Source organism: Stenella coeruleoalba (assembly GCF_951394435.1).
Source record: "Stenella coeruleoalba genome assembly, chromosome: 1".
Taxonomy (NCBI): Eukaryota; Metazoa; Chordata; class Mammalia; order Artiodactyla; family Delphinidae; genus Stenella; species Stenella coeruleoalba.
This window is the reverse complement of record NC_137169.1, coordinates 178,222,201-178,246,512: the sequence shown is the minus strand read 5'-3', so window position 1 is coordinate 178,246,512 and position 24,312 is coordinate 178,222,201. Positions and strand designations below refer to the sequence as shown.

The 24,312-nt window shown below is 38.9% G+C and overlaps 1 protein-coding gene across 3 annotated transcripts in view; it reads left to right on the top strand.

The window, feature by feature from the left end:
- The first annotated feature begins 2,891 nt into the window (after positions 1–2,891).
- The window catches only part of RALGPS2 (Ral GEF with PH domain and SH3 binding motif 2), a 163,904-nt gene continuing 142,483 nt past the window's right edge, over positions 2,892–24,312 (top strand). Inside the window, exon 1 of one of the 3 annotated variants that reach the window (XM_079929852.1) lies at positions 2,892–3,202. The gene's annotated coding sequence lies outside the window, so the exon portion shown is untranslated. Of the gene's footprint in view, positions 3,203–3,511; positions 3,647–24,312 lie in introns of those variants that run through there. The other 2 variants (XM_079929854.1, XM_079929853.1) reach the window with 2 other exon arrangements.

Below are 24,312 nucleotides of genomic sequence, written 5' to 3'. Positions count from 1 at the left end.
GATATATGTTATTACTGAAATTCTGCTGGTTGCAATAGAATTAGGTGTTACTGAAATAATCTTTCTTGTGACATCAGTTCGATTTTGTTTTGACAGCTGTAATGAGATGAGTTGTTTGTTGATTTGTTTTTTTTTTTGCAGTGGTGGTCTCTTGTCTTTGAAACTGCTTGTTCTACATCTAAATGAGTTCCTTGGCTTATCCCTTGGAAATATATTGATGGACAGTAATAAAACTGTTACATAATGGTGATTCTTCTGAAACTACTTTTAAGCATATTGAATTCTTATTGATTTCTATTTTATATAATGGCATTTCTATTTTATACATTCGTACTTTTTGTTATACTAAGACTTTGCATATTTCTTGTCTTTGGCAAAAGCAAATGGAAAACATAAAGCAACTCAGAGAATTTAACAGTGATAAAAGATGCTCTGGTGAAGAAAATTCGCTGCTCGTACTCTTTGGGTGTAAGAAGTCATTGTTTTCATTTACATATCAGTGAATCGGAAGGGACACTGACTTTCTAAAATAATTTCTAACCTATGGCAAAAACAAAAAAGACATTGAGAATGAACTTTTTTCTGTGTTTTTATACACAAATTCTTAACCTTAACCAGGTTCAGAAATTTGAACTTAACATAACTCTAAAAGTTAATAAAAATACTATTTTACAAGTTATTAACATAAGAAATTCAGTATGTATAAGAATTTAGTATCTCCATGGCCTAGCTTCATGAGTCACATGGCTTTTTCTCTTCAGAGTCCAAATGAAAACTTCACTGCTCTTACAGTAAACTGTGAAAATTATTGGCAGATGTGGGAACACAGGCTCATTTATTTTTATGAAACCCTAATTCAAGTTTAAAGTAGTTGCAAGACATTTATACAAAATAGAATTCCCTGTTGTTCCTCAGTTTTCCCATTTTTTAAAAAGCAGTGATAATGGGATATATATACATATATGCTTATAAATATATACATATATAATTGTATGTATTACTGTCGGCACATAGCCATCTACCTTTTCCTTAATCTTTTTTTTTGCCACTTCTTTTTTTTAAATTTTATTTTTATACAGCAGGTTCTTATTAGTTATCTATTTTATACAAGTTAGTGTATACATGTCAATCCCAATCTCCCAGTTCATCCCAGCCCCCACTGCTTTCCCCCCTTGGTGTCCATATGTTTGTTCTCTGCATCTGTGTCTCTATTTCTGCCTTACTAACACTTAAAAAAGATTAAATATTTACCCAACTTGATTTACCCAACTGGAAGGATTTTTCCTCCAATTGCTAATTCTCTTTGCCTGTTGTTCCTTTGGAACCTGAAGCAATTAACATCTAGGGGAAAACTTCTTGTATGCATCATACATTTCTCCCCTTTTCACCAGTAGTCTGTTTTCCTTTTTTTTTGTGCCTTGGTCTATTCTCATTTGAAAGATTTTTGGTTTGTTTTGTTTTGTTTTGTTTTTTTGTGGTACGTGGGCCTCTCACTGTGTGGCCTCTCCCGTTGCGGAGCACAGGCTCAGCGGCCATGGCTCACGGGCCTAGCCGCTCCGCGGTATGTGGGATCTTCCCAGACTGGGGCACGAACCCGTGTCCCCTGCATCGGCAGGTGGACTGTCAAACACTGCGCCACCAGGGAAGCCCTTTTGTTTTGTTTTGGTTTTGGTTTCTCTGCTTCTAGTGAGTTCATCATGATTCTTTTTAAGACTTTCTTTAAGAGTAAATGAAATAAAAATGAAGAACCATGAGCTTAACCTATGTTTTTTTTTCTGTTGCTTTTGTTTTTTAACCTACCTTTGGGTGTGGGGTGGGGGAGAGGGAGGCTTTAAAGAAGTAACTATTTGAAAGAAAGGGGTTGAAGGGCATTCAAGCTTCCCTAACTAGAGTGAAGGGCTATGACACAAGGCAATCAAAGCAGGAAATAATTAGCATTCTTCAATATCACGATTAATCCATTCTGTTTAGTGGTTATTAAAGAGAGGAAAGAAACCAAATGAGAATAATTTTGGCCCTTTCATGTTTTATGCACAATGCTGGTACACAGTATTCCTTCCACATTCTACTGCATATTGCCTAGAGAAAGGGCTGCAGATTATCCAATAATCATCCATTTCTAAACGGTCTAATGATAGCATATACAAAGGTGCCTCACTTAAAACCTTCCATTTATAGTCACACTGCATCAAATGGTGCTAATTCTAAGTAGGCCACCGCATACAGTGCACCCTCCGAAACAACACCCTTTCACAGTTTAACCAAATCCATTCCTTTTTCATTCACAGGAAAGATTTAATATTTCAGAATCTTGTTCTTGCATTCAACGTGAATAGACTGCTCACCTGGAACTCATCAATTTGAGACCCAAGGGATGCCAGATTTCTGTCATTTGCTCATTAAGCCAAGGGCATCACACAAAGGCCTACTTCTAACGCCTCTCGAATCTTAATATGTGAGAGTATTGATCACTATAATTTATGATCCTACGGCAGTGGGGTGGCTCTTCACATTTGGAACCCCCTCACTTGTGCGCAGCGACTTCTAAAAACACGGCTGGCGCGGGCAGGATATTTGATCTGGAGCCCAAGTGTTTCCAGACTTTGTTCTCTGGCCTTAAAGAAGAGGTGCCTGCGCTGAAGGAGACGGCCACCACAGGGGATTTCACCGTGGAGGGCCGGATGCGGGGAACGGATGGCGGGGCTGCTGCGGGGGCCACACCTGTCAGTCCGCCAACCCTTCCCGCCCCCTCGTTTGGCCGGTAGCGGCCCCTCCTTTGGGCGGGCACCCAGCAGAGGGACTGCGGCTGTTGGCGCGCGCCGCGGCCGCGGGCCCCCTGCAGCAGTTGGTCTCCGCACAGCTGAAGAGCCGCTAGCTGGGCGCGCGCCGGGAAGACCCCGCCGGCCGCGGCGCTCGGGGCCCGCGCGAGCGCGCTCGGTTGGTGCGCGAGCGCGGCTCCGCCCCGCCTGCTCGGCGCGCGCCCCCGCCCAGTCCGCTCTCCTCCCCCACCCCCGGCGCGGATGGGGTGGATCCAGCTCACTCCCCTCCCCTGAGCGGCCGCGGTGGCGGCCGGCGCTGAATGAGAGACGCCGACTGCTCCGGTCGCCGAGCGCTAGCCTAGGCGGCGGCGGCTGCAAAGCGGCGGAGCGGGGGGGCCGGCGCCGTCTGTCCAATCTCCGAAGCGTCTGCCGCGGCTGCACAGGTCGGTGCCCTCGCCGTGGGCCTGGTGCGGAGCCTCGGTGGGCGGTGCGGGGGAGGGAAGGTGGGAGCGCTGCGCCCCGCCGGGCTGCGCGGAGCCGCAGCGGCGGCGGCGCGGGGAATGGCGGCGGCTCGGGCGCTGCGGTGTGTTGATCTCCCGGCCGCGGGCCCCGGCGCTGCTCGACCCCGGCGCGGAGAGAGAGCTGCGGAGCTTGGGCTGAGGGAGGAGGGGGGCCGGCGTCTGGGAACCCAGGGCCGCGCCTCCCTCGGCGGCTCGCTCTCGGCGTCAGGAGGCGGCCATGGGGTCCCGGCTCCGGGTCTCTGTCCCGAGGCCGGGGGCGCGGCGACCCTCCGAGCCCGCCTCGCCTCCCTCTCTCCTGGGTGGCGGAAGCCCCCGGGCTCCGCCCGCGCTACCCTGGCGCCCAGCGGCGCCTCAGCCTCCCTTCAGGTGAGCTGGAGCTGGGACTCCGGGAGCCGGGACCCGCCGAGCCGGGCCACACCCCCTCCCCGGCCCTAGCAGCTGCGCCCCCGAAGCCCGGCCGCCCAGCTGGCCGCCTGCGGACCCGCAGTCTCGCGGTCAGGGTGACCTGTTGCGGAGCGGTCCGTAGCCCTAGTCGCCCGCCGGCCTCGTACCCAGAGGGGCGGTCCTGCGCTGGCCCCGGGCCGGGCGCGCGGCAGGACGCGGGGCCTGGAGCGCTGCCCGAGATCCGGTGCTGTACCGCTAGGAACGGGCGTATTGAAAAAAAGAAGAGGTTCCCCACGATCTGATCAAACAGTTGCAAATATCCGGGATTCTACTGCAGTATCGGATTAGGCAGGCTCATAAACACCATGCTTTGGAGGTGATTTGCAAAAAACCCGAGACAGGAGTGAGAAGCTGTTATCTGTATCTGGAAAATAGCAGTAAACCTGTGCGGAGCTACATTATCCCCCACCTGCCCCCATCAAAGCGCTTTTCCTGTAGCTGTGTTGTAGACGCAGGCCAGTTTCAGTGTACGTGGGCGTGTTTGGGAAGAAGCTGCGAGCTGATAGGAGGTACCTAAGTACAAATGTTAATTTGTTTTAACTGGGAGGGGTGAGGGAGGAGGAAGAAAGGGCACTGATGTTAGCTGTGGAGGAGGGGCCATTGAAACACTAAATTTCTGTTTAAGAGAGCGCTAAAAAGGAATATCGAATACCTGGCGTTTAAGACCGTAAAGTAGGAAATACAGGCAGCAATTAATTGAGCTTTATCTTTTACATGCCCTGGGTTTTAAAATTTCAACGCTATAGTTGCTGTAGAGAGCTTTGTTTTCGTACCAGTGTTTATGAGTTGGTGTTTTTCTGTATTCCCCATCAGATCGACTTTGTGTAAGTCTCTCTGAAGATGACCATCAGAATTTTGGGAAACTTTTCGATCCGTGCAGCATAGTATTACAGTCATAGCAAGTCATAGCTTGCTAGCTGTAAAAGCCTGTTCCATCCAGATAATTATGCTTATCCTAGTGCTGTAAAATCATAATGTGTATTACTGTTACTGCTGCATATTTTACTGTAGACTTTAGAATTATAAAGGAACTTATCCAAACAGTGTTATTTTAGTAAAAAGAACCTCTTACTCGAGCTCTGTAGGCATAAAGTTTATCATCTAGCTTCAAAGATTTGGAAAGTACTTGTCTTACTAGCTTAAGGGACATGTGTAAGGACCTAAGATGCCTTTTTGAATAAATAATTTTAACATAATTTATTTTAAACTTAGATTTTCTCTTTTTAAAATTCAGTATAATAATTTTGAAATGGCAAGATCTACGTTTTTTTCATTTGATTCATTCATTGACCTTTCTTTCAATTAATTTGAATTTGACTTTAAAATACTCAGGGTGGGACTCTGGAAATATTGTTCATTTTGGCTAAATTATTCCAGATTGCAACAGAACTTTAAAGATAGTGCTGTGTTATCAATATTGCAACATGCTTTTCTAATGTATATTTTGATTATCAGGAAGAACAGACCAAAATCTCCTGAGGGAAAGTATAACTACTATGAAACTGGCTTCGTTAATCTTTTACTTTGTGTACTTTTATTATACACGTGAGTGATGTATTTGTGTGTGTTTATGTATCCAGTTCTTGTCTTTTTCAGCTTTTTGTGTCATTACAGTTGAGACAGTAGTTTTTTGTAGTGAATGATGGATAGATGTACAGGTGAAATTGTTCTGTTGCAACTGAAAACACTTCAGCTTTTGTCCAGAGGTCCAGTTTGTTCATTCATTCATTCTACACATGTTTATTGGGTTCCTATTTGGTGCCAGTTAGTTGTCTAGATGTTGGTGATACAACAGAGAAAAAGGTCTGTGCCCTGATGGAGCTTAAAGGGTAAGTAGGCAAAAATAGTCTACTGCTTCATTGTCAGATAACACTGTTTAGTGTTAGTTTAAAAGTTTCAGAAGTAAAAACCCCTCTGATGAGTTTTTTTGATTAAGGATATTTGTTGTGTTTTTCCTTCTAAGAATAGTGGGAATTATTACTCAGTGAACAAAAGCATTAAGACAGTTGTTTTAAAAATATGCTGATGTTTATGTACTTTGGGCATCTGGTTCCCAAGTACACCAAAAATAAACATTCTACCTGCAGTCACATGGTGCACAGTTTACATGTGGTTAAACAGCTTTATTCTTTTGGTTTATATAGTTAAATGTTTGCTAAAAATGCTCTCTTGACACTTGTTTATAAGGGAGTCTAATTCTTTTTTTTTTTAAGTCTAAATTTTAAAAAAAATCATCTTTTCTTCTTCTGGCTGTGTATGTGTGAGTGGACCAAGGTCTCGTTGTTCTTCCTTAGAATCTGATAACCATTATCACTAAAATCAGAATTTTGACTGAAAGTGCTAGTTGTTTTTTTAAATTGAAATATGACAAACATTGGTGTAGTTCTTCACCGATTACAAAGCTTTTTAATATATATTATCGATACTTCAATGTTTTGGTACTTCTTATTTACAGGAGTGCCAACAATTAACACTGACCTTAGGTAGGCATTATTATCTCCATTTTAGATGAGGAAATGGGTTTAAAGATGTTAGCACACCACCGATAAGCAAGCAGTGAACCTAAACCCAAGTTGTAGCTCTTACTATAATGCGGTGCACCAGCTGGGGAGTGTGGATGGGGAGAGCAGCAGCATCCAGTGCTATACTACAGCTACTAGCCTGCTTTTCCAGAAATTTCAAAATAATTTTTAAACTTTAAGCCCAACAGTTAATTGAGATTTAATTAATTGAATTTGTTTTCTTTTTGTGAGTTAAACTTTAAGACCTACTTAAAATCTAAAAGTACTGCTTTTTTTGCTATATAAAAAAAGGCAGTTTGGATTCACTTCTAATTATAAGTGTTTTGAGAATAAGACATTAAAATCAGTCCTCTTTTCTGAATATGAGGTTTTTATTGTGTAACAACTGTATTTGGAATAAAACGTTGCTTTAATCTGGATGCTACATTTTTTTAGTTATTCAGTTTTCAATAAAAAGATAATTCAATAGCCTGAAACTCTGGTTTAGGGTTTCTCTTTAGTGAGAAAATGAAGATCGGATGCGAATAGTTTCGGTAACTTGGAATTAATCTGGAATCTTTCTTGATTAACATCTTGAACTTTTGATTTAGGAAAACTTTTAACTATGTAATAGGAATAAAAACACTGGAGTTTGAAATGTGTGACATCCACCTGTTCTATGGAGAGAAAAAAGTTTGTATAAATTTAGTCAGTCACTTTAATAAGTAATGGCTAGTTAGGGATGTAGGAAGAGTATGAACAGCAATGTTCATAGGACTTAGCTTGACGGTGCCTGACAGTTTATGTATGCCACTACAGGGAACTTTGGTACTGGCTTTTGAATGATACATGGCTTTAGAGTATGAGAGGCTTAAAATGAAGCTCTCACCTTGAGCTTAATTGGTACCCTTCTGTTATCTTATTTACATAACCTTTTCTCAAAACAGATTTTTCCTTTTTATCTCGATTTCCTTTTTGTTGACTCTTGGACAGCCCTTTTCTGAAAACCCTACTTAAACAGCATCCCCATTACACTCTACCCTCACCTTTATTTGTCTTCAGAACATTAATTTATCTGACATTATAGCATACATTGATTTTGTTTATTATCTTCTTCCCTCTGGATATAAACTTCATGAGGGCAGGGACTTAGTTTTGTTCACTGATGCATTCCGAGCACCTAGAAAAGTACCTGGCATAGTTAATACCCAGATAAAATTTGTGGAGTGAGTGAGTTAATTGGTATTAAATGATACAAAGCTCACTAGTTTTGTTTGTTCTTTGAAAAAAAAATTAACTTTTGACTTTAAATAATAGAACTGTGCAGTTAAAAAGAAAGCTGTACTATAAGACTTAAAATGAAGAACACCACTCCCCTGTACAACTTTCCCTGCCAGGTCCTGCTCCTAGAGCAACCATTTTTGATACTTTTAGCTGTTTTTTTTTATAATATTTACGTCCATATTTTAAGATATTACTTGTTTTTCAATTTTAGATATCTGTTGGCTTCCTCCTGTGGAAGATGAGTCTATCTATGGTTTTGGGTTCTTATGCCACCTGAAGTTCCTCTCCCTTTATCTCCTAATATAGTTATAGCATGCTGTTTATTGTTTGCATTATTATGATTTTGTATGCATGTTTATTGTTGAACTGTGCAGTGTACTATGATGATATTTCTTGGAGTTAAAATTTTTCTTTTTTGTTTTTTGCTTAGTTTCCTATTTGTCTCTGTTTTTTTCTTCCCCAGAAACTGTCTCAGTATGTTCAAACACATCAGGTAACTGATCATTCGATTTTTTTTTTTAATTGGAAAAATCCCAGGGCTCTCCATCCTTTTGCTCAGACCTGCAAGGGGGCTCTCCACTCTGCTTGGTCTTAGCTTGTGATTTCCCTTCATGATTCTGTGAATTCTCTTTGCCTTTTCCCTGCATTAGAGCCTATGGTCTCTCGATCCATGTCTTCCTCTTTCTCCAGTTTACCCCTTTGTTTTGGTGAAATACATCCCTCAGTAACTTTCAAGAAAGGATATTTGAGGAGGTGAAATTTTTGAGATGTTTGTATTGCTGAAAATATCTTCTTTCTACCCTGACACCTGGTTGATAATTTGGCTGGTCTGGGTATAGAATTCTAAGGTGAAATAATTTTCCCTCAAAATTTAAGGGATTGTACTATAATTTTTGAAAAGTCTTATGTCCTTTAGTCTTCATCCTTTATATGTGACCTGTTTCTGTTAAGATCCTTTCTTTGTCATCAGTCTCTGATATGTCTCTGATGTTGTATGGGTCTTGTGTGGATCTTAACTTCATTCTTATGCATGGGACTTAGTGGGCCTTTTCAACCAGCAGTGTCCATATTAGATGAGAGCGGAGATGATCTAGTACAAGACTCAAGCCAGTTTTTTCTTTAAAGGGCTGAATAGTAAGTATTTTAGGCTTTGTGGGCAGTACAGTCTCTGTCACTACTACTCAGCTTTGCTTTTGTAGCGTGAAATCAGCCATAGACATAGACTTGTGGCACAGGTGGAAGGATTAGCCTTTGAACTTTACTAGGAGTACGGAGAGTTTGTCTACAGAATTAGGAGAGAAGAACAGAATATATTGAAAGAGACATGATGGTGGTAGCTTGAGGAAGTTCTCATCTGAGGTTTTCTGTTAATGTATGAGAAGCAAGATCATTAGCTGAGAGTAGGGAAGAATGGGAGTATGTATTGGAGGTTTGACAAGAGGGAAAATATGTGACATAATCATCAAAGAGTGGGAAGGGGAATAGAATAGAGTAGAAGACAATAGAATAGAGAAATATAGTGTGATTGCCAGTCAGCATTAAGGGCCTACTTGAGAGAGATGATCCTGAATTTCATGTTCCTGACTTCAATAGGAATACCTCTAAAATCTCATCAAGTATGACAGCTTACTGAAGGTTTTGTGTTTTTTTTCCCCTATCAGATAGGGTTTTAAAAATTAATCATCAGAACGATTTTCATACATAAGTACTATATACATATAAATGTGTATATTTTTATACATACAAACGTGGCCTGTATATAACTGCTTATTTCTAGAGAAATGCCAAAAGAAAGTACTATAATTTTTCCCAAATGCAAATTTTGATTTAGATATCATTCATTTATTCATTTTTTAAAAGCCATGGAGCATTTTCTGTGTTCTAGGAATAGTTCTTCGTGCTGGGGATACAGCTAAAGACAAAAACATTTGCCTTTATTACATTTATATTTTAACTAACTAACATAATTAAATTAAACACACACAGAGACGTTAACAAGAAAGGAAAATTATGCAGAAAAGAGAACATAATAGATGTTATTAACTGTATTTTTTCAGCTTTACTGAGGTATAATTGACAAATAAAATGGTAAGATATTTAAAGTATACAACATGATAATTTGATATATGTATACATTGTGAAGGTATTCCCTGCATTGAGTTAATTAATACACCTGTCACCTCATACAGTTTTCTTTTTTTTTTTTTTGGTGAGAACACTAAAGTTCTACTTTTTAAGCAAATTTCAGTTTTACAATATAGTGTTATCAACTATAGTTACCATATGATATACATTAAATCCTCAGACTTTTTTCTTATAACTTTCTTATAACTGAAAGTTTATACTACCATTTTACCAACCTCTCCCTATTTCCCCTACCTTACTATAAGTTTTTGATAATATAACTAAAAAAGGTTAAGAAATACCTTCTAGTCTTAGTTTTGTAAGACTTTTTTCTTATAATATCATAAGTATTGCATTTTATCAAGTGCTTTTTCTGTATTGTTAGAAATGATCATATATATTTTCTCCATTAATCCGCTAATAGGATGTATTACATTAATAGTTTGCATTATTGCGTCCAACCCTACATAGCTGTGTTGCATTCGTTTTTTTCTCCCTCTAACTGCTGAACTTGATTTGCCACTGCCTTAGAGCTTTTTAAAAATTTACTTTTATCAGTAGATAAATTTATCAGAGATTTATATGTATCTGTTTGACTTCAGAGTTGTGGTAGGTTCATAAAATGAGTTGTGAAGCTCTCCCTTTTTTTCTCTTCTCTGAAATAATTTTGTAACATAGGGATTATGTGCTCCTTGAAGGAACTATAGATGTAACATCGAAGGTGAAAAATAAAGTTTCTAGAGGAAAACATAGAAAAATATCTACATGACCCTATGGAAGGGAGAGGTTTTTGTTAAACAAGACATAAGGAATACCAGAAAAGAACGATTGATAAATTTTTCTTCATTAAATAAGAACTTATGTTCATCAAAGGATACTATTAAGAGAGTGAAAAGACAAGTGACACAGTGGAGAAAGTGTCTGCAATACTTATAGTACAACAGTGGACTTGTATCCAGAGTATATGAAAAATATACAAGTCAATTAAAAAAAATACAGGCAACCCAATTTTAAAACAAATGGGCAAAAGACCAGAAAAGGCATTTATGAAATGAATTATCCATATGGCCAAAGTGAAAGGTACTCACACATAATTTTCAGGGAATTGCAAATTAAAACTACCATGTGATATGAGTACATACCCACCAGAAATAGTGTAAATGAAAAAAACCTGAAAATACTAAGTGTTGACAAGAATGGAAAGCACTTGGGACACTCATCCATTTCAGATGGCTTTGAAAATTGGTACAAACACTTTGGAAAATTCTTTAGGTAGCATCTGCTAAAGCTCTACATGTGTATGCCGTATGATCCATCAATTTCACTTCTTGATATAGACCCAACAGAAATCAATATATATGCACATCAAAAGACATGGACTTTAGAAGAAACATAGGGGTAAATTTTCATGACCTTGGATATGACACCAAAAACAGGAACAACAAAACAAAAATGACATAAATTTTATTTCATCAAAATTTAAAACTTGTCCTTCAAAGGACACCATCAGGAAAGTGAAAAGATAACCCACAAAATGGGAGAAGATATTTGCAAATCAAATATCTGATAAAAGACTTGCATTCAGAATACATTAAGAGCTCTTTAACAACTCAATAAAAAGAAAACCCAATTTAAAAACGGGCAGAGGATCTGAATAGGCATTTCTCAAAGAAGATATACAGTAAGCACATGAAAAAATGCTCAACATCATTAACTATAAGGGAAGTGAAGTTAAACCATGATGAGATACCCCTTCACACTACTAGAATGGCTAGAATCAAAAAGTTAGATGATAACAAGTATAGAGGCGGATGTTGAGAAATTGAATCCCTCATCCACTAATAGGAATGTAAAATTGTATAGCTACTTTGGAAGATAGCATGGCAGTTCTTAAGATGATTAAACATAGAGTTACTATATGACCCAGCAGTTCTTTCCTAGGTATATACCCAAGGAAGATGAAAACATGTCTCCACAAAATATTGTTCACAGATGATTATGGCAGCATTATTCATTGTAGGCAAAAAAAATGGAAACAACTCAAATGTCCGTTACCCAACAAGTGAATAAACAAAATGTGACATATCTATACATTGGATTATTATTTAGCCCTTAAAAGGAGTAAGGTACTGATGCATGTTACATCATCAGTAAATCTTGAAAATATTATGCTAGGTGAAAGAAGCAGTCACAAAAGGCCACATATTATATGATTCCATTCATATGAAATGTGCAGAACAGGGAAATCTGTAGAGACAGAAAGCAGATTAGTGGTTGTTTGAGGTTGGGGCTAGGGAATGGGGAGGTCTAAGGAGTGTGGGGTTTCTTTTTAAAATGATAAGAATGTTCTAAAATTGACTATAGTGATAGTTCTACATGCCATTGAATTGTATACTTTTTTGGGGGGGCCGTGCTGCGCAGCTTGTGGGATCTTAGCTCCCCGACCAGGGATTGAACCCGGGCCCTCGGCAGTGAAAACTCAGAGTCCTAACCACTGGACCGCCAGGGAAGTCCCTGAATTGTATACTGTAAATGGGTGAATTGTATGGTATGTGAATTACAACTCAAAGCTGATTAAAAAAAAACAAGACATGGCAAAAATAATCAGTGATGTGAGGACATTTTCACCATATTTAATTGAGAAAAGCAAGATAACAGAGGAATATATAAAATACCCATTTTAGTAAAACAAACAATAAAAACCCTGTGTGTGTGAGAGGGAGAGTATAAGTGATCTTGTAAAGCAGAAAATGTTGCACATCAAATGTAAACATTTGTTACCTAGTTGGTCTAAGGTAAAAAGGAGAGAGAGGGAAAGAAGGGAGAAAGTAAAGGAAAAGGGGTTGATTTAGAAAAAACAGCATTTATAACATCATTTCAGTTATGTAAAACATAAATCTTAAAATGGTAGTTGTCTATATGATGAGGTACCAGGGTTTTTTTTCTTTATCATGTTTTTCTGGGTTTGATCCTTTTTGTTTTATTAATATAACTATCTGAAACTAAATTAAGAAACAATACAAATAAAATAAGTTATGAAATCTGGAAAAATATAGCAGTTTTTTACATAATAGCTCCCAACTGGAAGCAAGCCAAATGTCCGTCAGCAGAATAATGGAGCAATAATTTGTAGTATGCTCTATACTGGAATACTATACATCAGTGAAAAAGAAGGAACTACTGCTATACTTAGCAAATGTGGGTGAATATCACAAAATGTTGAAAGAAACCAGACACAAAAGAGCATGTACTGTGTGATTCTCTTTTTGAAGTTCAGGAAAAGGTCAAACTCATCTATGTTGATGGAAGTCAGAGCAGTGGTTAGGGGTTCGGACTAGGGGAGCAAGACTTCTGGAGTGCTGGAATTGCTCTATATCTTTATCTGATTGGTGGTTGCATGCATGTCTACATAGTAAAAATTTATAAATACATTTCAGTATTTGTGTATATCTCAATAAGAAAAGTAAAACACTTTAAGCCAGAAAAAAAGAATAAGTTTTTAAAAATCTGGTGCTCATATAAAAAGTCTTTGTAGGGGCTTCCCTGGTGGTGCAGTGGTTGAGAGTCTGCCTGCCAATGCAGGGGACATGGGTTCAAGCCCTGGTCTGGGAAGATCCCACATGCCGCGGAGCGGCTGGGCCCGTGAGCCACAACTACTGAGCCTGCGTGTCTGGAGCCTGTGCTCCGTAACAAGAGAGGCCGCGACAGTGAGAGGCCCGCACACTGCGATGAAGAGTGGCCCCCGCTCACCGCAACTGGAGAAAGCCCTCACACAAAAACGAAGACCCAACACAGGAATAACAAATAAATTAATTAATTAATTAAAAAGTCATCTTCTTAAAAAAGAAAGTCTTTATATACTTCCAAGGTTAGTTATATCACTTCGAAAGACAGTTTCTCTCTACCCTCATTTTTAATGGCTGTATTGTATCACTTTGTGTGGGTGTATCATAATTTATTTAATCAATCTCTTAATGGACACTTAGGTTGTTTCTAACTTTTATATACTATGAAGAGTGATAGAGTTCGCTTTTTTTATACTTATGCCTGTACTTTTTTGATGATTTCCTTTCTTTTTTAAATTTTATTATTTATGTTTGGCTGCGTTGGGTCTTCATTGCTGTGTGTGGGCTTTCCTAGTGGCATGCGGGGACTACTCTTCATTGCAGTGCACGTACTCCTCATTGCAGTGGCCTCACGTTGCGGAGCGCGGGGTTCAGTAGTTGCAGCATGAGGGCTCAGTAGTTGCTACATGTGGGCTTCAGTAGTTGTGGCGCATGGGCTTCGTACTTGTGGCTCGTGGGCTCTAGAGCCCAGGCTCATTAGTTGTGGCACGTGGGGTTAGTTGCTCCACAGCATGTGGGATCTTCCCGGACTAGGGCTCAGACCCGTGTCCCCTGCATTGGCAGGCGGATTCTTTTTTTTTTTTTTAATATCTTTATTGGAGTATAACTGCTTTACAATGGTGTGTTAGTTTCTGCTGTTCCCCTCCCTCTTGGGTCTCCCTCCCACCCTCCCTATCCCACCCCTCTAGGTGGTCACAAAGCACCCAGCTGATCTCCCCATGCAGTGCAGCAGCTTCCCACTAGCTATCTGTTTTACATTTGGTAGTGTATATATGTCAGTGCTACTCTCTCACTTTGTCCCACCTTACCCTTCCCCCTCCCCATGTCCTCAAGTCCATTCTCTATGTCTGCGTCTTTATTCCTGTCCTGCCTCTAGGTTTGTCAGAACCACTTTTTGTTGTTGTTCAGGTTCCATATATATGTGTTAGCATGCAGTATTTGTTTTTCTCTTTCTGACTTACTTCACTCTGTATGACAGACTCTAGGTCCACCCACCTCACTACAAATAACTCAATTTCGTTTCTTTTTATGGCTGAGTAATATTCCATTGTACATATGTGCCACATCTTCTTTATCCATTCATCTGTCAGTGGACACTAATGTTGCTTCCATGTCCTGGCTATTGTAAATAGTGCTGCAATGAACATTGCGGTACATGACTCTTTTTGAATTACAGTTTTCCCAGGGTATATGCCCAGTACTGGAATTGCTGGGTTGTATGGTAGTTCTATTTTTAGTTTTTTAAGGAACCTCTATACTGTTCTCCATAGTGGGCAGGCAGATTCTTAACCTCTGCGCCACCAGGGAAGTCCCTCTGATCATTTCCTTTTGATGAATTTCTAAAAGGAGGATGGATTGCTGTTTGGAGGTTAAGTACATTTGTATTTTTGCCCATGGCGTATAATTGTTTCTCTGTACTCTTACTGGCTTGGTGATTAGCTTTAAAAACATAAATATTGATCTGTAATGTAATAAATTCTCCTTGTTATAATTTGCATTTTTTAACTTTTTCAGTGAAGTTTATATTTTCATGTTTTCGGACATTTGTGTATAATTTCCTTTTCATATCTTATATTCTTATTGCTCAGTCTCTTAGAAGTCTTTTAAGGAAATAAGTCAGATAAACAAAAAGTACATAAAGATTAATACAGTTAACCTCAGAAAGAGAAAGACAAATACCATATGATATCACTTAACATGTGGAATCTAAAATAGGACACAAATGAACTTATCTATGGAGCAGAAACAGACTCACAGATACAGAGAACAGACTTGTGGTTGCCAAGGCGAGGGGTTGGGGGAGGATTGGGTGTTTGGGATTAGCAGATGCAAACTGTTAACATAGAATGGATAAACAACAAGGTCCTATTGTATAGCACAGGAAACTATTTTCAATATCCTGTGATAAACCGTAATGAAAAAAAAAATACAGTTAACCCATAACTTAAGAAATGAAACATAACCAGTGCAGTTGAAGCACCCTGTTATTTAACATGTTAGAGCTCTTTATGTATGAAGAATATTGTTTTTGTTGGTTGTTGTAGATCTTTTCCCTATTTTATTTTTTTGTCACCTCACTTATTTTATTAAATCTAAGTTGACTTCAGTTGTGAGATACACTGTGTAACAACAGTTAAGGATAGAAATATGCTGTCAGTTAAACCATGACACTCTGTTAGTTTTAAGAGGCATCCTGATTTCAGAGATGTTAAAAGATGAGAAAATATTCATCCTAGAATTGATGCAATACATGTGTTCTGCTGTCTATGTGTGTCATGTTTTCTTTAGTCAGATTTATCAGTCTTCTACTGTTTCTGTTTTTCTGTTATCAGTCCAAGACTTTCCTGTGCCAACATTAAAAAAAACTCACCTATGTTTACTTCTTGTGTTTTTATGCCTTAAATGTTTTTCATCTTTAATTCATCCTATTTATTTTAATGAAAGATCTAATTTTTGTCTTTTTATCCAAATAGCCAGTTGTCATAAAGTTAAAGGACACTCACAGTTTTTTGATCGAGGAATGAATGATATATTCAGATGTACTTGTTTGAAAAATAAGGCTATGGATTTTGGTTGGGTTTAGTCTAAAAATTATCAGTTGGATTATCTATTAAATATATATATATATACATATATATATATATATATATTTTTTTTTTTTTTTTTCGGTACACGGGCCTCTCACCGTTGTGGCCTCTCCCGTTGCGGAGCACAGGCTCCGGACGCGCAGGCTCAGCGGCCATGGCTCATGGGCCCAGCCGCTCCACGGCACGTGGGATCTTCCTGGACCGGGGCACGAACCCGTGTCCCCTGCATCGGCAGGCGGACTCTCAACCACTGCGCCACCAGGGAAGCCCTGACTTGCTTCTTTTTGTCAACAGTATTTCTGAATGTTTTCTGTGAGCCCAGTACTTGTGAATGTTACCATAGAAGAATAAGTTTTAGATCTTGCACTCATTGTTTACATCTTCTTGGTGAGAGATGAAGTCTTTTATGTGAGTGAAACCACAGTAAATAACATGAGATCATATGTAGTTATGTGTCAGATTGAAGAGCAGTTTGCAGGAGCGGAGGGAGGCTCAGTGAGGGCAGGAGTGGTCCTTAAGAAATGTGTTTCATTAAGGTGGTAAGAACTTAAATATTGGGGAACAGCATTACTGAAGATATAGTAACAGAAATTAGTCTTTTTGGCATGCTTTGGATTGAAGGGTTTTTGGAGTGATGGAGTGGGAAATAACTTGGTAAAATGGGCAGGTTATTCAGTCCTTAGAAGTAAAGCAGATTAAAATTTAAGGGGTAGTACATACTGTTAATAACTTAGCTTCTCACTCTGTTTCCTTTCTTCTTAAGGCTGTAAATTGATAATTTGTAAATGAAGACTGGAGGGAAAATCCAAACTGTTTAGAACCAGTGTTCTTTTAAAAAAAGGGAGAGGGGCTTCTAGTTATATATGTATTAGGTAATCTTCCCAACAAGAAGGTTTAAAACAATATTGATAGCAAAGTAACATTAATAAGTTATATGTTTACTTTTTCCTTTCTGTCCCTATGACTTGGTCTCAGCTAATTAGGTAGCAGAAGGTTTTCAATTCAAAACTTTCCTCTGCCATTAAGAAAGCCAAAAGGTGTAGGGTTGAACTCATCTGCAGAAAGAGTTTTAGAGGTATAATGTTGAAGATTTGAACTTAAGGGAACTAGCAGTACTGTTGAAGCCGTCTGTGGGCAGCAAGGGCAGCTGTGAATTGGCTGTAGTAATAGTGTCAACATATCTAGCCCCCCTCTTCTGCTTCAGTTCAATGTGGCGCAATAGACATAGCTATAGGAATGGATAGGGTTATTGATGTTTACTACTTCTGTCTCTGAGCAGAATTGAAAATGATAGATGGCAATGGGTTTTTCCTTCTCTCAGTCATAATACTGTTGCTGTAGTATGGCCACCCTTGACTTAACAGTTGCTGGGCCTGTGTCCCATGTCTTACTTGTGCGACCCTGTAAATTATATGATCTCCTTAATAACAACCAAAATTTGTATTTATAACTCCTTAATTACACTATAACTAAATAGATTAAAAATACTGAAAAGACTTTTGAGCCCCAGATTAATGGTGACTTAGCTGACTCAGTGTCCTAGACATGTGTTTTATAATTCTGGTGTGCCTACAGTTCCTTTGAAGGAAATCTCCTTTTTCCACAGTACACTGCAGAGGAACAGACTTTAATAGCTATGTTTTTAACCATATAGAACTATATTGCACCTGATTGGTCCAGGAGTGGGCATTTGACCTAAGGGCTGTTAATCTGTAAACCAGCTAACAACCTAGGATTGTCTGATGGGGGAAATTACAGCCATTTATAGGAAACATGGAGTTAATTTGCCATTGAGCCATGGGAGCTGATGCTGGAAGGATACATTCGTGCAGAATCCTGTAAAACTAAAGTTTAAGAGACTGGAAAGTAAGTATAAGCAGAAGCTATGAGTACAGAAATGATAAAGGAGTTGAGAAAGCCAGTGGGTAACCAGAAAAGAATATGGGGCATCTGTCCGAGAGAAGCACAAAGCTGTAAGCAAGAAACCATGTGGTGAGAGAAAGACAGGCACAGAGCCTGAGATTGAAGATTCTGCTTTCTGGCTCTGTAGATACTCTTCTTCCATTACCTCTAGTACGTCTGTGGCTCCTGCCCTTCTTGAGACGACATCCAGTTTTTTCCCAAGAAAGAATGCAGGCTTTGGGGTCAGACTTCTGGCAGTCAAATTCTGGTTATGTCTTTTACTATCTGTGTGACTTGGGCAGGTTGTTTTAATTGCTCTGTCTCATTCCTCATCTGTAAAAAGTGAGCATCGTAAATCCTTTCCTTTTGGGGTTGATGTGAAGATTAAATGAGATGACACATACAAAGCTTTTACAACAATACTAAGACCATAATATATACCTAAAATGATATTTGGGGTAACTTGAATGAATTTATTGCAAGTAAAAGAGCCTAAGTAGTTAATTTACTTGTAGATTCACTTAGAGAAGTGCAACCCAGTGTGTGGGTTGGTAAAGATTATTTTAGGTAGTGTATAGGGCATTAAAAAATACTGTCTTATTCATTGTGAATAATAGGACTTGTTATATTTACAGGCATACCTTGTTTTACTGCACTTTACTTTATTGCACTTCACAAATTGAAAGTTTGTGGCAACCCTGCATTGAGCAAGCCTGTTGGTGCCATTTTTCCAACAGCATTTTCTCACTTTGTGTCTCTGGGTCACATTTTGGTAGTAATCCTCACAATGTTTCAAGCTTTTTCATTATTATATTTGTTATGGTGATCTGTGGTCAGTCATCTTTGATGTTACTATTGTAATTGTTTTGGGGCACCACGAACCTTACCCCTGTGTAAGATAGTGAACTTAATAAATGTTGTGTGTGCTCTGACTGCTCCACCAACTGGCCATGGCCCACCCCCAGCCCCGCTGGTCTCTCTCCCTCTCTTGGGGCCCCCCCTATTCCAAGAAAGGGTATTGAAATTAGGCCAGTTAATAACCCTACATTGGCCTCTAAGTGTTCAAGGGAAAGGAAGGGTCGCACATCTTTCCCTTTAAATCAGAAGCTAGAAATGATTAAGCGTAGTGTGGAAGACATGTTGAAAACTGAGATAAGAAGTGAAACAGCCTTATTGTTCATAATGGAGAAAGTTGTAGTGGTCTGAACCGAAGATCAAACCAGCTACAACATTCTGTTCAGCCAAAGCCTGATCCAGGGCAAGGCCCTAACTCTCTTCAATTGTATGAATACTGGGAGAGGTGAGGAAGCTGCAGAAGAAAAGGTTGAAGCTAGTAGAGGTTGGTTCATGACGTTGAAGGAAAGAAGCCGTCTCTATAACATAAAAGTGCAAGGTGAAACAGCAAGTGCTGATGGAGAATCTGCAGCAACTTAGCCGGAAGATCTAGCTAAGGTAATTAATGAAGGTGGCTACACTAAACAGCACATTTTCAATGTAGACGAAACAGCATTCTATTGGAAGAAGATGCCATCTAGGACTTTGATAGCTAGAGAGGAGAAGCCAATGCTTGGCTTCAAAGTTTCAAAGGACAGGCTGACTCTACTGTTACCAGCTAATGCATCTGGTGGCTTTATTTATTCATTCATTCATTTATTTTTGGCTGCACCACATGGCTTGTGGGATCTACTTTAAATTGAAGCCAGTGCTCATTTACCATTCCAAAAGTCCTATGCCCCTTAAGAATTATGCTAAATCTACTTTGCCTGTGCTTTGCCAATGGAACAACAAAGCCTTAAGGGTAGCACATCTCTTTCCAATTTTTGTTTGTTTTTCAAAACAACTTTTTATTGAAGCATGGTTGATTTACAATGTTGTGTTAGTTTCAGGTGTACAGCAAAGTGATTCAGTTATATATATTCATTTTCAGATTCTTTTCCATTACAGGTTGTTACAGGATATTGAATATAGTTCCCTGTGCCATATAATAGGTCTTTGTTGTTTATTTAATTTATATGTAGTAGTATGTGTCTGTTAATCCCAAACTCCTAATTTATCCCTCCCCCACACCTTTCCCCTTTGGTAACCATAAGTTAGTTTTCTATGTCTGTGAGTCTGTTTCTGTTTTGTAAATAAGTTCATTTGTATCATATTTTTAGATTACACATATAACTGATATATAATATTTGTCTTTCTCTGACTTACTTCATTCAGTATGATAATCTCTGGGTCCACTCATGTTGCTGCAAATGGTATTATTCCCTATTTATGGCTGAGTAATATTCCACTGTGTGTATGGGTATGTGTGTGTGTGTGTGTGTGTGTGTGTATATATATATATATGTATACACACACACACACACACACACACACCATATCTTCTCTATCCATTCATCTGTCAGTGGACATTTAGGTTGTTTCCATGTCTTGGCTGTTGTAAATAGTGCTGCTATGAACTTTGGGGTGCATGTATCTTTTCGAGTTAGAGTTTTTGTCGTTTCTGGATATATGCCCAGGAGTGGACTACTGGATCATATGGTAATTATTTTTTAAGGAACCTCCATACTGTTCTCCATAGTGGCTGCACCAGTTTACATTCCCACCAACAGTGTTTACAACATGTTTTACTGAATATTTTAAGTCTACTGTTGAAACCTACTGCTCAGAAAAAAGATTCCTTTCAAAATATTACTGCTCATTGACAGTGCACCTGGTTACCCAAGAGCTCTGATGGAGGTGTACAAGATTAGTGTTGTTTTCATGCCTCCTAATACAAGATCCATTCTGCAGCCCATGGATCAGAGAGTAATTTTGACTTTCTAGTCTTATTATTTAAGAAATACATTTTCTAAGGCTATAGCTGCCATAGATAGTGATTCCTCTGATGGATCTGGGCAAAGTCAGTTGAAAACCTTCTGGAAAGGATTCACCATTCTTGATGCCGGTGAGAACATTCATGATCCATGGGAAGAGGTCAAAATATCAACATGAACAGGAGTTTGGAAGAAGTTGATTACAACTCTCATGGATGATTTTGAAGGGTTCAAGACTTAAGTGGAGGAAGTAACTGCAGCTATGGTGGAAATAGCAAGAGAACTAGAACAAGAAGTGGAACCTGAAGATGTGATTGAATTGCTGCAATCTCATGATAAAACTTGAATGGATGAGGAGTTGCTTCTTAGGGATGAGCAAGGAAGTGTTTTCTTGATATAGAATCTACTCCTGATGCAGATACAGTGACAAACCTTTAACAAAGGTTTAGAATATAACAAAAACTTAGTTGATAAAGCAGTGGAAGTGTTTGAGGCTTGATTCCAATTTTTGAAAGAAGTTCTGTGGGTAAAACGCTATCAAACAGCATTGCATGCTACAAAGAAATCATTCATGAAAGGAAGAGTCAATCAGTGTGGCAAGCTTCATTGTTGTCTTATTTTAAGAAATTGCCATAGCCACCCAGTCTTCAGCAACCACCAATGTGACCAAACAGCAGCCATCAACACTGAGGCAAGACCCTCCACCCACAACATGATTGACTTGCTGAAGGCTCAGATGGTGGTTAGTGTTTTCTAGAAATAAAGGATTTTTTTTAAAGAAAGAGTACATTTATTTATTTATTGGCTGCGTTGGGTCTTCATTGCTACTTGCAGGCTTTCTCTAGTTGTGGCGAGTGGGGGCTACTCTTCGTTGCGGTGCGTGGGCTTCTTACTGCAGTGGCTTCTCTTGTTGCGGAGCACGGGCCCTAGAGCACGTAGGGTTCAGTAGTTGCAGCACATGGGGTCTAGGACATGTGGGCTCTAGGGCACGTGGGCTTCAGGATCAGTAGTTGCAGCTTGTGGGCTCTAGAGCGCAGGCTCAGTAGTTGTGGCACATGGGCTTAGTTGCTCTGTGGCATGTGGGATCTTACCGGAACAGGGCTCAAACCCCTGTCCCCTACACTGGCAGGTGGATTCTTAACCTGTACCACCAGGGGAGTCCCCCAAATAAAGTATTTTAAAATAAAGATATGTACATTTTTTTAGACATAACATTGTACACTTAATAGACCATAGTATAGTGTAAACATAACTTCTGTATGCACTGAAAAACCAAAAAAATTGGTGAAACTTGCTTTATTGCAATATTCAGTTTATTGCGGTGGTCTGGAACTGAACTCAGAATATCTCAGAGGTATTCTTTATTTTTTAACCATTTCATAGTTACTTGGTGCTGTTCTAAGCATTTTACTTGTGTTAACTCATTGGATTGTCACAATAACCTGGTGAAGAAGGTACTGTTGTTACTTTCATTTTAAAGAGGTAGAAACTGAGAAACAGGAAGGCTAACCATCTTGTCTTATGTTATACAATATGTAAGTGGCAGAACTAGGATTTGAACCCAGGTGTTATGGTTGTAGTTCTAGTTTTTAAGCATCTATTTCCTTCTCAGTTCTTATTTGCCTTTTAAATGAAGCCAAGGAAGAGGTCTCAGTTTGTTGCTACTATTTCTTTTACATTTCTCTAGTGCTTCTCTCCCATTTTTAACAAAGAGGTAGCATTTATGAACAGAGTGTTAGGTGAGCAAGATATGATACTAGGTAGTATACTACTGTAAGAATTTTATACTGTATGTGAAGTGGTATAATATCACTTGAAGGTAGACCATGGTAAGTGAAAAGATACATACTATCCTCAAGCAATTCTGTTTTTAAAAAGGTTACAAGTAATAAGCCATCAAAAGAGATAAAGTGAAATCAGAGTATATACTCATTTAATGCAAAAAAAGGCATAAAAAGAGGGAAAAAAAGAACATGGGACAAAGAGAAACAAATAGCAAGGCAATAGACTTAATTTTAAACAGATTGTTAATCACATTAAATATAAATGGTCTAAACACACCAGTTAAAAGGCAGAGATTAACAGATTGGATTTAGCAAGACCCAACTATATCATTGCCTATAAGAAACATAACTTTAAATATAAAGATACAAATAGGTTAAAAGTAAAGGATGGCAAAAGATATACTATACTTACAATAGTCAAAAGAAAGATGGAGTGGCTATAGTAATATTAGACAAAGTAGATTTCTTCAGAGCAAAGGATGTTTCCAAGGATAAAGAATGTCATTACAAAATAATAGAGGTCAGTTAATCAAGGGGGCATAACAGTTCTAAACGTTTGTGCCTCTGATAACAGAATTTCAAAAATACCTGAAACAAAATGGATAGAACTCCAAGGAGAAACAGTCAAATCTGCAATTTTAGTTGGATATTTTAATACCCTTTCCTGAGCATTGAAAGTTACAAAGATATTTTACAAAGATATAATGGACTTGAACAATACTGTCAACCAATTGACCTAATTAACATTTATAGACTATTTCACCTAACGATAGCAGAATATTCCTCTCAATTCTTCTTACATGTCCACAGAACATTCTCCATGATGGACCATGTTTTGGGGTCATAAAACAAGTCTCCATAATTTAAAAGGATTGAGATCCTGTGCTCTTTGATCACAATGGAATTAAATTAGAAGTTACTAACAGAAGACTTTGGAAAACTTACTTGGAAACTAAATAACACAATTCAAAGAGATTAAAAGATTTTGTATGGAATGAAAATGAAAACACAACATATCAGAATTTGTGAGCTTCCACTAAAGCAGAACTTGGGGGGAATTTATAGCATAGAATGCTTATATTAGGAAAAAAAAGATCTCAAATTAATGACCTCCACTTCTACCTTAAGAAATTAAAAATCAAATTAAAACATAGTAATTAGAAGAGAGGAAACGGTAAAGACCAATGTGGAAATTAAGTATAGAAAACAGAAAAAAGTAGACAGAATTAGTGAAACCTAAAACTGACTTTGGGAAGATCAATAAAATTGATGAAGTTCTAACTGGACCGACAGAGGTGACATCATTACAGATTCTATAGATAATAAAAGAATAATAGGGCTTCCCTGGTGGCGCAGTGGTTGAGAGTCCGCCTGCCGATGCAGGGTACACGGGTTCGTGCCCCGGTCTGGGAAGATCCCACATGCCGTGGAGCAGCTGGGCCCGTGAGCCATGGCCGCTGAGCCTGCACGTCCAGAGCCTGTGCCCCGCAACGGGAGAGGCCACAACAGTGAGAGGCCCACGTACCGCAAAAAAAAAAAAAAAGAATAACAAGAGAATATTATGAACAACTTTATGCCTATAAATTTTATAACAAAGGAAAAGGACAAATTCTTCAAAAGACATGCTACTAAACTTCACTCAAGAATAGACAACCTGAATGGCCGTGTATCTATTAGAGAAATTGAATTTTTGATTGAAATATTCCCACCAAAAGAATACCTCCAGGCACAGATGACTTCACAAGTGAAT